Source organism: Protopterus annectens, chromosome 2.part2, assembly GCF_019279795.1.
Source record: "Protopterus annectens isolate FY-2018-M chromosome 2.part2, PAN1.0, whole genome shotgun sequence".
NCBI lineage: Eukaryota > Metazoa > Chordata > Ceratodontiformes > Protopteridae > Protopterus > Protopterus annectens.
Window position 1 is genome coordinate 511916693 of NC_056730.1, and position 16058 is coordinate 511932750.

Here is a 16058-nt window from a genome sequence, read left to right on the forward strand (position 1 = left end):
ATTTTTTGGCGTTGTTCTGTTTTTTTTTTGTAGGGATATTTGGAAGTAAGTTTTTTGTCTTGATTAATTTGTTTCTTGGCTTGGTTTCTAAGTTGTTGATACAAAATTAGGTTGTCTTTTTTTCTAGTGGTTTGGTAGAGTGACCAGGCTTTATCCCTTTTTTAAGCAGAAGTTTGCTATCACTAGTTAGCCAGGGTAGTTGTTTGGTTTTGAAGCATATTTTCCTAATGGAGCTAACCTGTTGAGTATTTCAGGAAAGGTATTGTTAAAGTATTGAACAGCAAGGTCTAACTGAAGTGATTTTAAAGGAGACCAGTTGCACTGTTGCAGTAGCATATTAAATATATGGGCAAAAATGTTTTTCTGCAGCGGATGGATTTGAATATTATGTCTTCAGGGATATGTACACACTTTCCTGAGAAGAAAGTTAGGGGAGTGCTCACTGAGGGTGTCTGATAAGCATCCTGCTAGATGAGCTAGGTTGGGCTTATTGGTTTATATCCAGTCACGTAGGGATTGTCTATTGGTATGTTTGTTGATGTGTGTGTGGGGGGGGGAGTTAATAGTTTGTGTAAAGCCTTATAGGTTGATAAAGTTAGAGGGGTTATCGAAGGTACAGGAAAGCCAGTCAAGCTCTATGTTAGATTGTTTGCTACCTGGAGGTAAATAAATGGCTATGAGCATGAATGATTTGTGGGAGTTAATTTCTAGGTGTGTGGTTAGTATTTCAGAGGTGGGGAGGTCTGGTGGGTAGCTATTTAGCTGGTTTAATTTGAGATAATCTTTAAACATAATAGCAATACCTCTTCCATGTTTATTAAGCCTATTTGTGTCTAAAAATGCTGTAGACTGTGGTTAGAATCTCTTCATCCTTTATATGGGGTTTTAGCCAGGACTCAGTTATAATAGCTAGGCCAGGTGAGTAGTAGACAAGGGCAGCATGACAATTATTTACTTTGTTTATTATGCTCCTTAGGTTGAAGTTTATTATTAATAAGTCATTATTGTTGGTTTTGTTAAATGTGGATTTGAGAGATGTATTAGCAATTGCTTGATTTTGTGAGTATGTTGGGAGAAGGGGAAGTAGCGAGTTGGTTGGGAGAGTATTACTAGGTCCTGGGTTGGGATAAATGTTAGCTTGGAGTTTAATTTGGGTTAGAGAGTGTAGCAGGAGGTGTTTGACTTTGGATGTCAGTGTTGAGTTAGTGTGAAGAGATAAAGGAAGGATACATGAGTTCAGGGCCAGTGTTAGCATTTTGAGGACCACTAGCAAATATCAAGTTGGGGGCCCCCTGGGCACTTCCAGTCTAAGTATTACCCTGTCACTGCCACGTCTTCTATCCATCCTTTTTTCTCATGCTGCAAACTTTTAGGAATAATAGACACAGACTGACCTGTAGTTACAATACTCTTACTTTACAAAAAGCCTATGTATCACACTGTGTTGGCCCATTTCACAAAGGGGCATTCACAGTTGCTGGCACTTATATGTAAGAATGATACATTGCAACAACTCTATGTGCAGGGCTGGACTTATGTGAAATGGAGCCCTAGGCACTGCCTACTGTTTCATCACTCCCCCCAAAATGCACGAACACACACACACACACACACATTCTCCAGTGCTTCCCTCTGCTTTTTCCCATCTTAGGTTCCCTACACTAGGCGTATTACTTTTTTCTTCCATTTCTCACATTTTACAATTCTCTTTAGCTTTTTTAAGAAGCCACAACTTTATATATGCTCTGAAATGCATTTTCATTTTTTTTTAATTTTTACATAGCCTTTTTATCCAATGATAGCTTGAACAGAAATTATGACTAAGGGAAGAAATTCAGTGTTGCTGTTCAACTTTTTTTTTCCTTGCATCCTTTCAACAGACCTTTCCTGACAAAGACAGCACAGTAATAACCATTTAGAAATAATTCAATTAAGCCGGCGCCCCCAGAAGCTATAGGGGTTTTTGATGCTCTAGAATGGATTCTAGAGCATTTCCCAACCTTTTAATCTAACAATGGCCTAATCAAAAATCACAAGTAAGAAGTATTCCAGTCTTATTTTTTATTTCAGTGAAGACATAAGTTGTGGCCAAGCCTTAATGCTCAAAGCTGAACTAACAAGTCAATTGTTCTGAAGATATACAGATCCTGTTTGGGAATACTGCCTGCCTCTCTAATCCCCAAAAAAGATAGTCACTGCAAATGCATCTGGTGTTGGATTGGGATGAAAGCAGAGGTTCAAATGGTCATAGTCATGTATTTCAAGTGGCTGCTGAAATATACATGCATAGCATGCCTCTCTCTTCATCCCTAACCCTCCAAAGCAATCAACCTCTATACATGCCTGATGTGTGGTTGCAAGGAAAGTGAAAAACTATAATGCTTGCAGCAATGTGTTCTACTTTGTTTCTACTAGATAATACACCTGCTCCTACAGGACCTAAAGTAACTTTCTTTGTACATATCTGAGGTCTGTAAGAAAAGTAAAGGAAACAATGACCACACAATCCCCCCCCCCCCACGCATAACCTACAGCAATTTTATGTACATTCACATATTAGCAGGGCTGGTTTTAGAATGGGTGCAAACTGAGAGCAGAGGCTATTATCAGTTTTATCCCAACAGGGTCACATCACAGTCCCGTTCAGGTTAAAGACTGTAATCAGAAAATTAAAGTATTTTTTTTCTTATCATTCTTCCTCAACCAGAAACAGCTTTTGTGGGGCCCCCACAGAGTCAAGGATGAATAAGACAGCCTCCCCCCCAGTATCCATTTATATAGTCTGGGAAGTGGGGCCCACCAGATTCCTAGAAGATCTAACTGTCTGCATGTTAGTTTTGAAATATAATTACTTGTTAGCTGCATTTTTTTACTGATACAAAGATGAATAAGGTGTGTGCCCCGACATTATTGTATGTGTGCACTGATAAAAATCAGTGATATTGTTTTACACACACACACACACACACACACACACACACACACACACACACACACACACACACGTGGCAGCAATGCTAGTTTTGTATGTATTTCAGCAAATAATAACACATTGTGCAACACTGGTACTGCCACACCAGATCAGTGACTGCTATTTAGCAGTCATCTGACAGCAGGGGTAAGTCACTTTTATTTAACTCATTAAGAAGTAAATGAATAACTCTCTGTCCGTGATTTCACAAATATTCCCTGATTTTGCCTCATAATTTTACTCAATCCTTCCTAAAAAAAAGTCTTTATTTGCTGGTAAATCATTCAAAATTACAGTCAGTCAATAAATCCAGACATCAGTTTTATACTTCCTGCTGTCCAAAAAAAATGCATGCTGATGCAAAATGTGTTATTCTAGTACCTCTTTAGTGAAGTAAAGAAATATTTAAAATGTGTCCCTCATTTTGAGCCTTTATTCTGCTATTAGTTTTGTTATTGAGCAGAATTCTTCAGCAAAGACATTGGAAGTTATAGTATCTGGTGTTCTGCCAGTACTTATTAAACTGCCTGAAAGAGAAACCGTGCCTGACAATCAGAAGCATCATCTCTTCTTAATATCCAAGGTGCGCACTGACATCAGTCACTCTGGGCTGCTGATTGATCTCTAGTGCTTACCTTGCTCGTGTTCATTATCAGTTTTATCCTAAAAGGATCATATCACGGTCCTATTAAGGTTAAAGCGTGTAATGGAAAATGAATTCATTTTCTTTCTCCTTGTTTTCCCCAGCCTACAGCAGCTTTTGTGGGGCTCCCACACAGTCAAGTATGATTAAGCGGCCCCCCTGCAGATACCTAAAGCTGGCTATGCTGTTAGTTTTCATGGGCTGGATGTCTACCAGCAGGAATTAACTAAGTCAGGGGCATTATGTCGGTGGTAAAATATTTAATGGAATTGCGAAGTCTGTTACTTGACAAAACACTGTTATTATAACTTAAGATCTTTGAATTTTGAAGGAGATATAAAAAGTTATTATTATCCACCTGGTTTATTAAGCATACAGCATTGCTCTACTGGCTTTTGTTGGTTTAACAGACATGTTACAAAATATCAAGGTAAGATAACTTGCTATGGTTGGGACCCCCCTAGGACCAGGGGGCCCCCAGTGACCACAGGGTTCGCTGGTGCCTAAAGCCAGCTATGCATGAGTGATAATATTTGACTCTAAGGAAGAGAATATTAGAGTTATTGTAAAGATGAGGTGAGATGTACATGCTTCTGATGGGATGGTAGTAATGGGTATTGCATTGGAGAGTTGGAGAGTGGAAGTATAAGATGTGTGATGCATGGTAGGAGGTGGCTTGGAGAGTAAGGCAGAAAAGGTAGGTTAGGGAAATCAAAGATATTAGCGAAAATTTTGTGTGCATGGTACTGAGGGGTGGGGAACAGAAGTGAGAGTGTAATAAAGATAGGACCTGTAGTAGACTAACAGTTTGTTAGTAGAGAGGAGGGTGTCTTAACTTAAAGTAGGTGTAGTAGAGGTTGGGTGGATGTAGTTAGTGGGGGTGTGGAAGGGGGCATTATAATAATAATATCCACTTACTTTGATACAGAGACATTAGTACTGCAGAAAAGTTCAAAATATGTTTAACAACACTGGGCCAGATTCCAAAAGAGTTGCTCTCAGTGTAAGTGACATACTTTGGTGTACGTTCTATCTATAAATAGGTTTGTTACTCGGACCAGATTCCAAAAGACCTGCTGTCAGCCTGCTCTCAGTGTAAGTAGTCACTTACAGTGACAGCAAGTCTTTTGGAATCGGACCTATTATTTTTTTTTTTTTTTCAGTTTTGGGGTGCAGTGTTCCTTTAAATAGAACTGTACTGTCTCATTCAGGGAGGTTAATTATAACAGCAAATTAGAATATTCATACAGATTTCCAAAAAGCTTTACTATTTCCATGAAAGATAAGCAATGCTAAGATACCCTGTATCACAGCTATTCCAGAAGCATGCCCTACCCATATAGGGCTCTGTGAAAGTGTGTACAATAGGTCACATGGCTGCCTCTGACATGTCGTGTGTAAAAACATTTCGGAAATAAGCAGCAGATGTATGCATTGCTCAAACATCATGAGTTCTTATTGTACCCTGCACACGTTATACAAAAAAGACAATAGAGAGGGGCAACCATTTAGAAAGAATGTGCTTATTGACAGTTAGGCATTCTTTTGTTTTCATGAATGAAATAAAAAGATATCTCTCTGAATTTACCAGTCCTGCTATTATAATATCTAAGTTGTCTATTAAAACCAGCAAATTGTAGTCATTTGGGTATTGACTGGAAGCTGAATAGTGTTAGAAAAGATACTACCGATACAGTATTAGCATGAAAGATGGATTTGTCTTCAGTGACACCCTTCTAGTGTGGAACACCAAATCAGTAGGTTTATACATTAAACCCTATAACTCTGAAATCCTTCTGCTAAAAGTACCAGAACCAGAAAGATGCCTTTACCTGGAAGTATTTTAATTCTATTGTACATGCAGGTTCAAAGGGAGTAAAGTGATCTTAAATGAACACCTTTTACAAAGGCCTTGACAAAAGACTGTGGTACAGTATGTGAAATGATGGTATGCAGGCCGTCATTTCAGAGACATGAACTTTAATTAGTAATTAAGCCTAGTTTGATTCAAAAAGATCATTTAAATAGTCTAATAACCATGGTGTATATGTATATGTCTCTCTCTTTCTCTCTCTATGTATATAAATATATAGGTAGTGTAGGAAATAGAATACACCCAACATCGACATGCAAAACATAGATGTAATAACACTGAAAATGCAGAAGTCGACTGTGTATGCTCTGAGAAACAGCCTCAGTGCATGCAAAAGTTAAACACAAAAAAGGCAAATAAAAACATTGCTTTTTGCGGGGGGGGGGCAACCCCCTGCTAATTATATGTATATATATATATACTAAGTGAGATTGCACAAACACTGGGTATGAACATATTCCCCAACTTCAGGAGCAGTACAGTCTTGGACATCTGTTGACCAGTTGCTTAGTTAATCAGAAATGGTCAACTAAACAGCTGGCAACCAAACATACACACTCAATCTTTACAGAGGAACCCATATAGATATATATATATATTAACCTTAGTATATATAAAGGATGCGTCAGTTATAAAATAGTCAAAGAAACAAGTGCACTTCATTACTGTATGTATAGGTTTGTCATATTAGGGCTTTTAGCCTTCTTTCAGGTGTTTAAATGGAAGCATGTCAAGCCATCAAGGATGATTTCAGTGCTTGCAAAGAAACAGAAACCAGTTCTCTGAGGCACCCTTTGACAAAAGTGGAGATTGCCTTCTTCTCCACTGCTGTACAACCTCAGAGTTCATATATATAATTCCAGGAGGTGTTGGGAGTATTCTCACCAAATGGAGGGTGGAGGGGGGCTTGCCTGTTTCAATGTTTGCTGAAGTCAGGTTCAGTGAACTCTTTTTGGTTTATTTGCATTCATCAAAACCACTTTTGATGGATCAACATGAATCGGTTTAAATGTGTGATGTAAAGGAGCTGCTATTGGAAATCAAAATTGTAGCTTTCCAGATGATAGATTCAAAGTTTTCAAAATGGAATGTAGCACCCCACTCTTTTGTATCATTATTATCCTGTGTAGAGGTAAAAGCCATGATGGAAAAGTAATCAAACTCATTGGAGTACAGAATATCTGGGTTACCTTGACCAAGATCGAGCTATCAGAATTAAATTGGCTATATTCTAAATTAATTATAGTAATATTTTGCAAAATGGCAAAATTAAGGAAGAGCATACATTAAATTCTGAGTCCACTAAAAGAAGAACTCATCCATCTTCCAAAATGTCTCATGGGGTATATCACATAAGGAAATATTGCCAGCTCAGCTATCTGAAATTGTATAAATAGTTATACGTCATTTGTGAATATCAGCATGAGTTATATAGAAGTGTGGCACAAAGAGATACTACCAGCACAGCTGTCTGGAATTTTGTAAATGGTTATGTGTCATTTGTTAATGTCAACATGCTTCATATAAGATGCTTGTCTTACAACCTTATTAGAACTGTAAGTTATGTGTATATCAAACTAGGTTTGTACAGACGTGTGTTGAAAAGGGTTTTTAAAGTACTGAGCTTAAAGATGTATCCACAGTGTACCCTACTGGAAAAGAACAAAAATGTACATACACTATTGTAACTGAATGCATATATTTTAACAGTGGAAACTGGAACACATGAGGTTAACTTCAGAAAAATTGCTGAAATTAAATTACTTCATGGCAGCAAGTAGACACAATGTCTAATACCAGGAAACTTTCTGCATTGTCTTGCAAGTGTTTTATTGTTTTATGACTTCCAGTAAGTACAAAGATCTGTGGGAAAAGTCCTTGTGTATGTACTTTCACAGTTAGATGCTAAATTCTACCAGCTGCATCGATGGTTGTTTTTCACCTAGGATAGAGTCTGATGACAAGACATTATGTAATTATGCAAGCTATCCCAGCAGTAATATTTGAGATATTAATCTGTGAAGTCTCTAAGAGAGAGATAGTATTCTGTATTCTGTCTTTAACCTGACAACATCAGCTAGAGGATCTATTCACCACATCTGCCTTGCTGCTCTAATTAAGTAAGTCTACTAGGGTACAGTACAATTCTTTAGATATAGTTAGGAATATAGCAAAGCTTAATTTAGATGTTTATCTTTTTTATTTGAGACTGTCCTGCAATGTTGTTTTAAATATTTCCTGTGATTTTGAACTCTGATGTTACTGTAAATGTATATTTAGTATTGTCTTGTTCTTTTATTATTTATTATTAAATGTATATTTAAACCTTTCATTGTGGCTGATCTGTGTAGAGACATATTTAAGTTCTGAGAGTACTTGCATATTTATTTGGAGACACTGTGTAGGCCACTCTTAATAGCCTTGCTCTTGTTCAAACTACCATTTGTATTGATAGTAACATTACACAGTAAGATTGGACACCCTTTTCTAAGGGCCTTAAAGTAGCTGATAAGGAGCTGACTGGTGGCAATAACTACCTTATAGTCTGGGCAGAAGGGCGCACAGCTAGTAAACCTATGCCACCGTTCACAGGCGTGTGTGTGTATGTAAATCAGACCTCAAAGTGTGTATGTGCCAGCTACTTGGGCAGGGACACAAATCACTGGTTGGACAGAGAGCATGCTGGTGGTCTTGGCCTGGCCATTCAGCTGAGATCTCAACCCTATAGCTGTGTCAGTGGGGAGTCTTATTGGGGATATGGAGAAAGAGGGAGAAACCAGCCCCAGACTGATTGTGGTCTCTGTGAGCTCTTAAAGGAACTCACACTTGATGCAGAGAACTGCATTTGGAAATACTGTGTGTGTACTTGTCATCCTCCCAATGTACGTCCCCCACTGTTGCCAGTGGTGAGGACTGAGGCTCCTTGATTACTGGGCATGTGGTGGAGGATCACAGGGTATGAAGGAGCAAAATACTTTGGCTTGAGTCATGAGGTATGTAACAAAGAATTAACTTGCGGGAGACCCATCTATTGAATGTGCTTCAGTATATGTGCATTCTGATTCCATTCATGGGACAAAATAACTTTTCTTTTCAAGCTCAACTACCTGTAACATAGATAGCAATATCTGATGGTTTTGTTGCAAGGCCCAGCACGGGAAGTCTCAGCATGTATTAAATTACTGCAGCATTGACTTTCTTGATTTGAAGATTTCCTGGCTAAAAAAATGTCCTAGAAGTCTGTCAGGGCTCTCTGCATCACTTTCATCTCCTTGAAAATGATGTGAAGTGACTTATCCAGTTGACATTAGTTGCCCTACCCGTGAAGTGTACTCCCAAGAAATAATATTCCAATCTGTTGTTAAGTACTGAAATCAGGATGGTGTAAGCAAAGTGATTCTATGAAATAGGTATTCAGATTTGTCTACAAGAATGTTTACCTGCTTATGTATTTATGAAATTAAAATCTTCAGTATCAGTACTCTGAGTTATTCTGTATTTTCTTGAGATCTGTAAATGTAAATATGATCTCAAGGTATTCCTTTTTTTGATAGAAACATTATAAAATATGTATCTTAGTCTGTTTGATTAGAAAGTAATTTAGCACATGAACTACTGTGGTTTAACAGCATATTATTAACCAAATGACTCTTGCTTTATTATGGTGATACAGTTGTAAGAACATGACATTGAAACAAATACATTACTGTATGTAAATATGCATTGCTTTTCCTTTAAGGCTTTAACGCATGGTGGTTTTGCTGCACATTTTAACTGCATGTTGTTTAATTGATAGCTTTATTAACATGAAGCAGACAAACACAGTGTCACTTCCTTAGAAAGCTTAGTGACCAAGAAAAGGATAGCACAATGATATGAATAGCAGTTATTCAGTGGTGTCTAGTTTATGTGATTTTAAGTATTTAGCAATTTGTTGCTGTTGCACCTTTGAACTATTTTAAGAGAATATTCAACTAAGCAAAGCTGTTTGCAAGCAAGAATTTCCAGAAAGAGAGTTTTTCATTGTTTCTGTATTAACAGACTGAATGTCTTATAATAAGATGTTGTAAGAATAAAAAAGAAATGTAGCAGCAGAAATATCCCCAACAGATTTAAGAATAGAAAAATAGCCTTCAGCTGCTTTTGAACCTGAAGAGAATGACCTTCAGGGAATCTGGACACAAGCAGTCCAGGAGCATTCGGCTTAAGTGGCCAAGTATTTTTAACTGATGGAGACAATCCCAAGTATGAAAACAATGAGTACTTGAATTAATACCGTTACAACAGTTAAAAGTATTTAAATGCAGCTCTGAGAGACACTGACTAACATTAATACAGAATTGGAAGAGCAAGGGAAACCTTTAGTTAAAAAACAAAGCTCTAACGCATCATTATTAACTTTGAAGAACAGCAGCCATTTTCCTGGTAACATCTCAAGAACAGCTGAAGTCAATCAAAAGTTTGCAAATGAGGAAGAATCTCATTCTTGTTAGTCAGTTATTTCAAAGCAGTGATGTGAAGGTGCTGCATTCTACGCAAGCAGAATCTACACCTGCTTTTCCAACAAGGCCCCTGACCACAATCAGGCATTTAATCCACCTGGTGAAATTAGTTAGTTAGTTAGTTAGTTAGTTAGTCAGTCAGTCAGTCAGTCAGTCAGTCAGTCAGTTAGTCAGTCAGTCAGTCAGTCAGTTCGTTCGTTCATTAGTTAGTTAGTTAGTTAACATTTTAACCATTTTGTGAGGTTTCATCTTATAAGAATGTATTTTATGAGCAGTCTTTGAAAAACACTCATACGCTTTGCTGATGTGCACTGACGTGATCTTACCTGAGAGCGCACATAACAGTGGCAGAGAGTTGCTGTGTTCATATTTGTTATTTGAGTTTTTGGATTAAAGCTGTATCAAATGTAATTATTAAAATAGGTTACAGATGAGTCCACACTGTGACAGTTTATACTTTCAGCATAGGTGGATAAAGATATAATGGAGGAACATGCTTTCCTTCAGGCTCTCTCACTTTATATAAAGTGGAAGACATAGGAAATGATACAGTTTTCACTGTTACTACGTGTCCTATAAATTTTGTTTGTATTTGACAGAAACATGAATACAAATGCAGTGTAAAAGACGTAATGCCAATAAAGGTCTTCTATGAATTAAAAGAGCATTGTTATGCATTTTCAGATGAAAGAAATTATGAAAGAAAGCCTTAAACTAGGTGTAGTATCTGAAACATATTGCATTATTACTTTAGAGGGATAACATGGTCAGCCCGGAAACAAAACAAAAATAACTGTAACCTCCACCAAACCTATTAAATTCTAAGAAAGCAAACTAGAATAGCAACTAATTTGGCAAAATCCTTACACTTATGAAATAAGCAAACCTCAGCTACTAGTAGTCTGAAACTATTTTGGAAGGAAATAAAGGAATTAGAAGGAGAAATCACACAACCTAAATATTCTCACAATATAACAAGAAGCCTCTCCATCCAGAAAATTGCAAGAACTTTGTCACTGCCAGTATACAAGAAATGATCTTTTCAACTCTCTACCCCATCTCAACACAACTTTCCAAATTTCTCTCTACCAACACTATTCCCATTAGCTAAATATGCAGCAACATTCCATTTTAGAGAGAGCTCAATAAAAGAAACTAACACAATCCTAAATAATCTTAAAAAAAATCATGTCCTGAAGTCACCCAGTCACACTGCACCTTCCTAAAAAGAGCAGCAAAGAAAATTGCCAAACTCTTATTCTACATATATAATTTATTTATTTATTTACATATGTTTACCGGGAAATTTCGACTGGACGCAGATCCTTTTTCAGCGGATGCCTGGGGAGAAAAGCTCCAGATCATGTACATGTTAGAGATACAAAGTCGCAGCAATAGTAAACAACATTACAGGTTGTTTCTTCCTCTTCCTTAAAAAATCAGAACAGTGCCTCCAGCTTTAAAACACTCCATCATAATTCCTGTGCTTAAAATACCCTCTCCCAGAGCTATAAAGAACATTTAGACCTATCTCTACTCTGCCATCTTGCAAAAATATTTGAAAAAAATCCTGTACAACAAATAATGAATAGTGATGGCTTGCTATCAGACAAACAGTGTGGTTTTAGAAATGCTTTCAGTACCTCCACTGCCTTACTCATTGCAAATGAATCCATTTTTGTAACATTAATAAAGGTCTTGTTACTGTTGAGATATTTGTAGATATGATCAGGACATTTAAAACTGTTAACGATAATATTCTATTTATGAAACTGAACAAAGTTAATTTTGTCCACAACACTATCAAGTGGGTCGAAGTTACTTGAAGAATAGAGCATTGTAAATCCTTACTAAAAACCTTTTATCATGGCTTGGCACCCTAAACAAGAGTGCCACAAGGTTACCTTCTGGATTCCATTTTGTTTTCATTATTTAGTAATGATGTTACAGATGGCCTCCCATCCCTTGATGTCATACTGTACACAGATGCATCTTCTATTACAGACCAGTAAAGTACCCCTCTGATCCCCAGAACAAACTACAACAGTCTTTCTTTGAGCTATGCATCTGGGTTGATTGTAATCTCCTTCTAATTAACCACAAAACCTAACCTATTTACAACAGCTCAAAAACTCCTTCATTAACATCTTATTAACACCACTGATAACCTCAACAACATTATTACCCTCATTTCTGAAAAAGATACCTTAGACTTAACCATGACCCTTCTCTAACTTTTTCGAATTATATAGATTAAATAACTACAACTGCACTATCTCAACTTAAGCTCTCCTACAGAATCTCTCATTTGCTCTCCCTTCAGTCTGCTTTTCCCAAGTCAGAAATGTTCGTTTCACTAAACTGGAATGCAGTCTTCCTCTATTTACCTTTTACTCAACACAAAACTCCCAAAGACATCAGACCCCAAAATATAAAATTTATAGATTTCACTCTTTGCCAACAACAAATATTACCATTCTAACCCTGTACAATGTCTAAAAATAACTTCCAGTTCCTGAAGTCAGTTTATCTTCTAGGTAATCTTATTCACAAAATACTAAACAATGACTATTGCATACCTTTGAGATGGACATTACCCACCCAAGACCAGGTTTACTCCCTAAGAAGTACCCAGGAGAAAGCCATCACATTAAGCAGATCTCCATATAAAACAGCTACTGGAGAACATGTCTTCTGATAAGACCCAGCATTATGGAACAGACTTTCATCTGAATTAAGGGGCCTAGAATATCTCAAGTTCAAAAAAGCCTTCTGCGAATGCTTGTATAAGGAAACTGAGTATAAGTGCTTTAGGGACAATGACAAATTTGAGGCTAGTGTTATGGAGGGGGGGGGGGTCATTTTAATATCAGGAGTGGAATTAGTTTTCCTGTCTTGATATTATTGTTTTTGCCCTTGTTTGTATTTGCCATTGTGTATAATCAAATTTATTTTGTTGATGTTTTACATTAGACATTAGGGTGCTTCGGTCATGCACAATAAACCTATATATATATATATATATATATATATATATATATATATATATTTTTTTTTATAATGGATGGAATAACCTCCCCCAAAGTATCTCCTCTGCACCATCCATCTCACTTTTCAAGACATCACTAAAGTCTTGCAATCATGGCTCTGTCCCTGTATCACATAAAATCTTTTCTTCTCTCCTCCTACTTTGCCACACCTCATCTCCTCACTGCTTACCTCAGCTATTCTGTACTACTCAAATACTCCCTATCAGGAACTACTATCCTACAAACTATTTCTCACGCTATGACATATCTCCCGAATAACATTATTTTCCAGATTCCATTCCTTCATTTTTATGCTTTGTACTGCCAGTAGGGAATTCAGAGTTTTGCTATCTATATACCAATATGCTTTGTACTGCCAATAGGGAATTCAGAGTTTTGCTATCTATATACCAAGCTTGCTCAAATCAAAATAAGTACAAAAAATCTCCTTGATTGTATATATGCCACTGTATAGAAATTTTCTGTCATTCGTGGATTACGTGTTGTCATATAAAGACATAGAGTTCTGATTGTATATATGCCTCTGTACAGAAATTCTTTTGCCATTTGTTGTATTTGTACTGTTATGTTATGGAGCTTTTCTCCCCGGGCGTCCGCTGTAAATGGACCTTATTCCAGTCATACTTTCCTGGTAAACAAATGTAAAATAAAAAATATATATATATATATATATATATATATATATATATATATATATATATATGTTTACTATCATTATGTTGAAGTGGATTCAGACGAATCCACTTCAACGAAAGGCAGAGGGTCAAATGGTGACAATGTCGAACCCGACATTGTCGAAGTACAAATTTCCCCCCTATCTCGACCCATGTTAAGAACCGTTCCATGGTTACATTTGAGATGTAATTCGGCAATGTCGGGATTTGGCATTGTCAACTTTCCCAGACGTGAGTCGAAGTAAGCAGCATTCGACCGAGTCCGGTCCGACATAATGATAGTAAACCATATATATATATATATATATATATATATATATATATATATATATATATATATATGTGTGTGTGTGTGTGTGTGTGTGTGTATCTATAGAGATATATATATATATATATATATATATATATATATATATATATATATATATATATATATATATAGAAAGAGAGAGAGAGAAATTCACTTTATAATCTCGAAATACTGAAAGGTCAAATTTCAGTATATCGAGACCATAACATCGAATCCACAAAACAACGACAGCCCAAAACTGCGAAACTTCAAATCGCAAACGCACACCTTACACCACCACACATACACCACAATACCCACACTACAAAAAAAAAACACACACAAACATAACACCACACATCTACAAACCTACTCTACATATAAGCAGGGGGGCAAGCCCCCCACCTATTTTAAACATTGTAAACCATAGACATGGATACTTACAAGTCAAATGAATAACTCTTTCTAGAAGACAATATATACCAAACTATGTGGGGGACTGTGCCCCCCTTACTATATATACTAACTCCAGGATTGCACTACAGTGGGGAACAGGGCATATATCTTTCAGCGAAATGAGTTTCAGTCAAATGGGTTATCAGTGACTTGAGCTTTCAGTGAATTGTGCTTAGGCAGCTGAGTTTCAGTGGAGTGAGTTTTCAACGAAATGAGTTTCAGTGAAATGAGTTTTCAATGAAATTAAATAGACACACACACACATATATATATATATATATATATATATATATATATATATATATATATATATATTGTTTTTTTTTTAACTCACTACATGATGTTATCTATGTTTATGCCTCTTTATTGTGTATTGCAGTTTATAATTGCTACTACTTGTGATATGTTAGTACCTCTCATATGCAAATTTTACATGAATTGTATGAAGTAGTAATACAAACAAGCTCCTTAAATCAGCAATGTTTTAGCTGTGGCCCATGATATTCAACATTTGGGTTCTCTTTGGGAAAGATGAGTAGGAGACTGCTATATTTAATGGTTGATGCAGTGAATGCACTGTACAGTCACAGAATACTGTGTTGCTAGTTTATTGAAAAGTGCTCTTTTAAAAAAAAACATTCTGAGAGAAGTACCCCTCATGTTGTTTTTATTTGGTCCAAGATTCTTATACATGTTTTTGTCTATACACATTCACAAAACAGGCTTATTTAGATGCCTTACTTTGGTATTATGATTACTTTTCTATTGAGGTAGGCATTCAACATGTGTGAAATGATCATTAATGTAGCTTGTCAGGGCAGCTGGGCTGTATATATAGCAGACAGTTGTAAGTTGAAGTATTGTGTCCATTGTTTGTTTGTTTGTTTAAATTCATCATAGGTTCATAGGTAGGTACTAGGCTATTGGCCCAAGGGCCTACATAAGCCTAGCCAACAAAGTTCCCTGGCTTATGCCACCCAAGAAAGTTATTTTCCTGTGCCACTGTTGAGCAGAGACACAGAAGTGATCCCCGGGGTGTATTTCCTATTTCCCATCCACTCATCAAGATTTTTCTTGAAGAGTGCTAATGAAGAACTTTGCTTGACATAGATGGGTAGCCTGTTCCAGAGTATGGGAAGTCTCTGGGACAGAAATCTATCCCTCCAGCATGTCCTGTTTATTGTGGTGACAAGGTTTATGTCCCTAGAGCATGTAGCTCGGAGGGATTGGGGAGGGATCAGTCAAACTTTACAGGTGTAAACAAAGAGTGTCTATTTTTTAGGTAGGGGTAGGCAGGCTATGACTATGTAAACAAAGACATAGTTTTCCTGTTAAAATGATTATTAGTCTGTAGTGTACATGTCTATGAGCAGCAACTGAAATATAGTACTTGTGACTGTAATATTTTTAATATTCATTACAAGCAAGCAGGCCTTTTTCTGGTGGAAGGAGATATGGGACCTCTCAACTGTCCCTAATTTTAGGGTCATCTCTAATTTCAGCTCAAATTTTTTTTCCTTCCCTTTCAAAAGTAGAAATATTTTTGAGAAAAGATGGTGGACTGTTGTAAGTAAATACTGACAATCCTAATTGTTAAAGA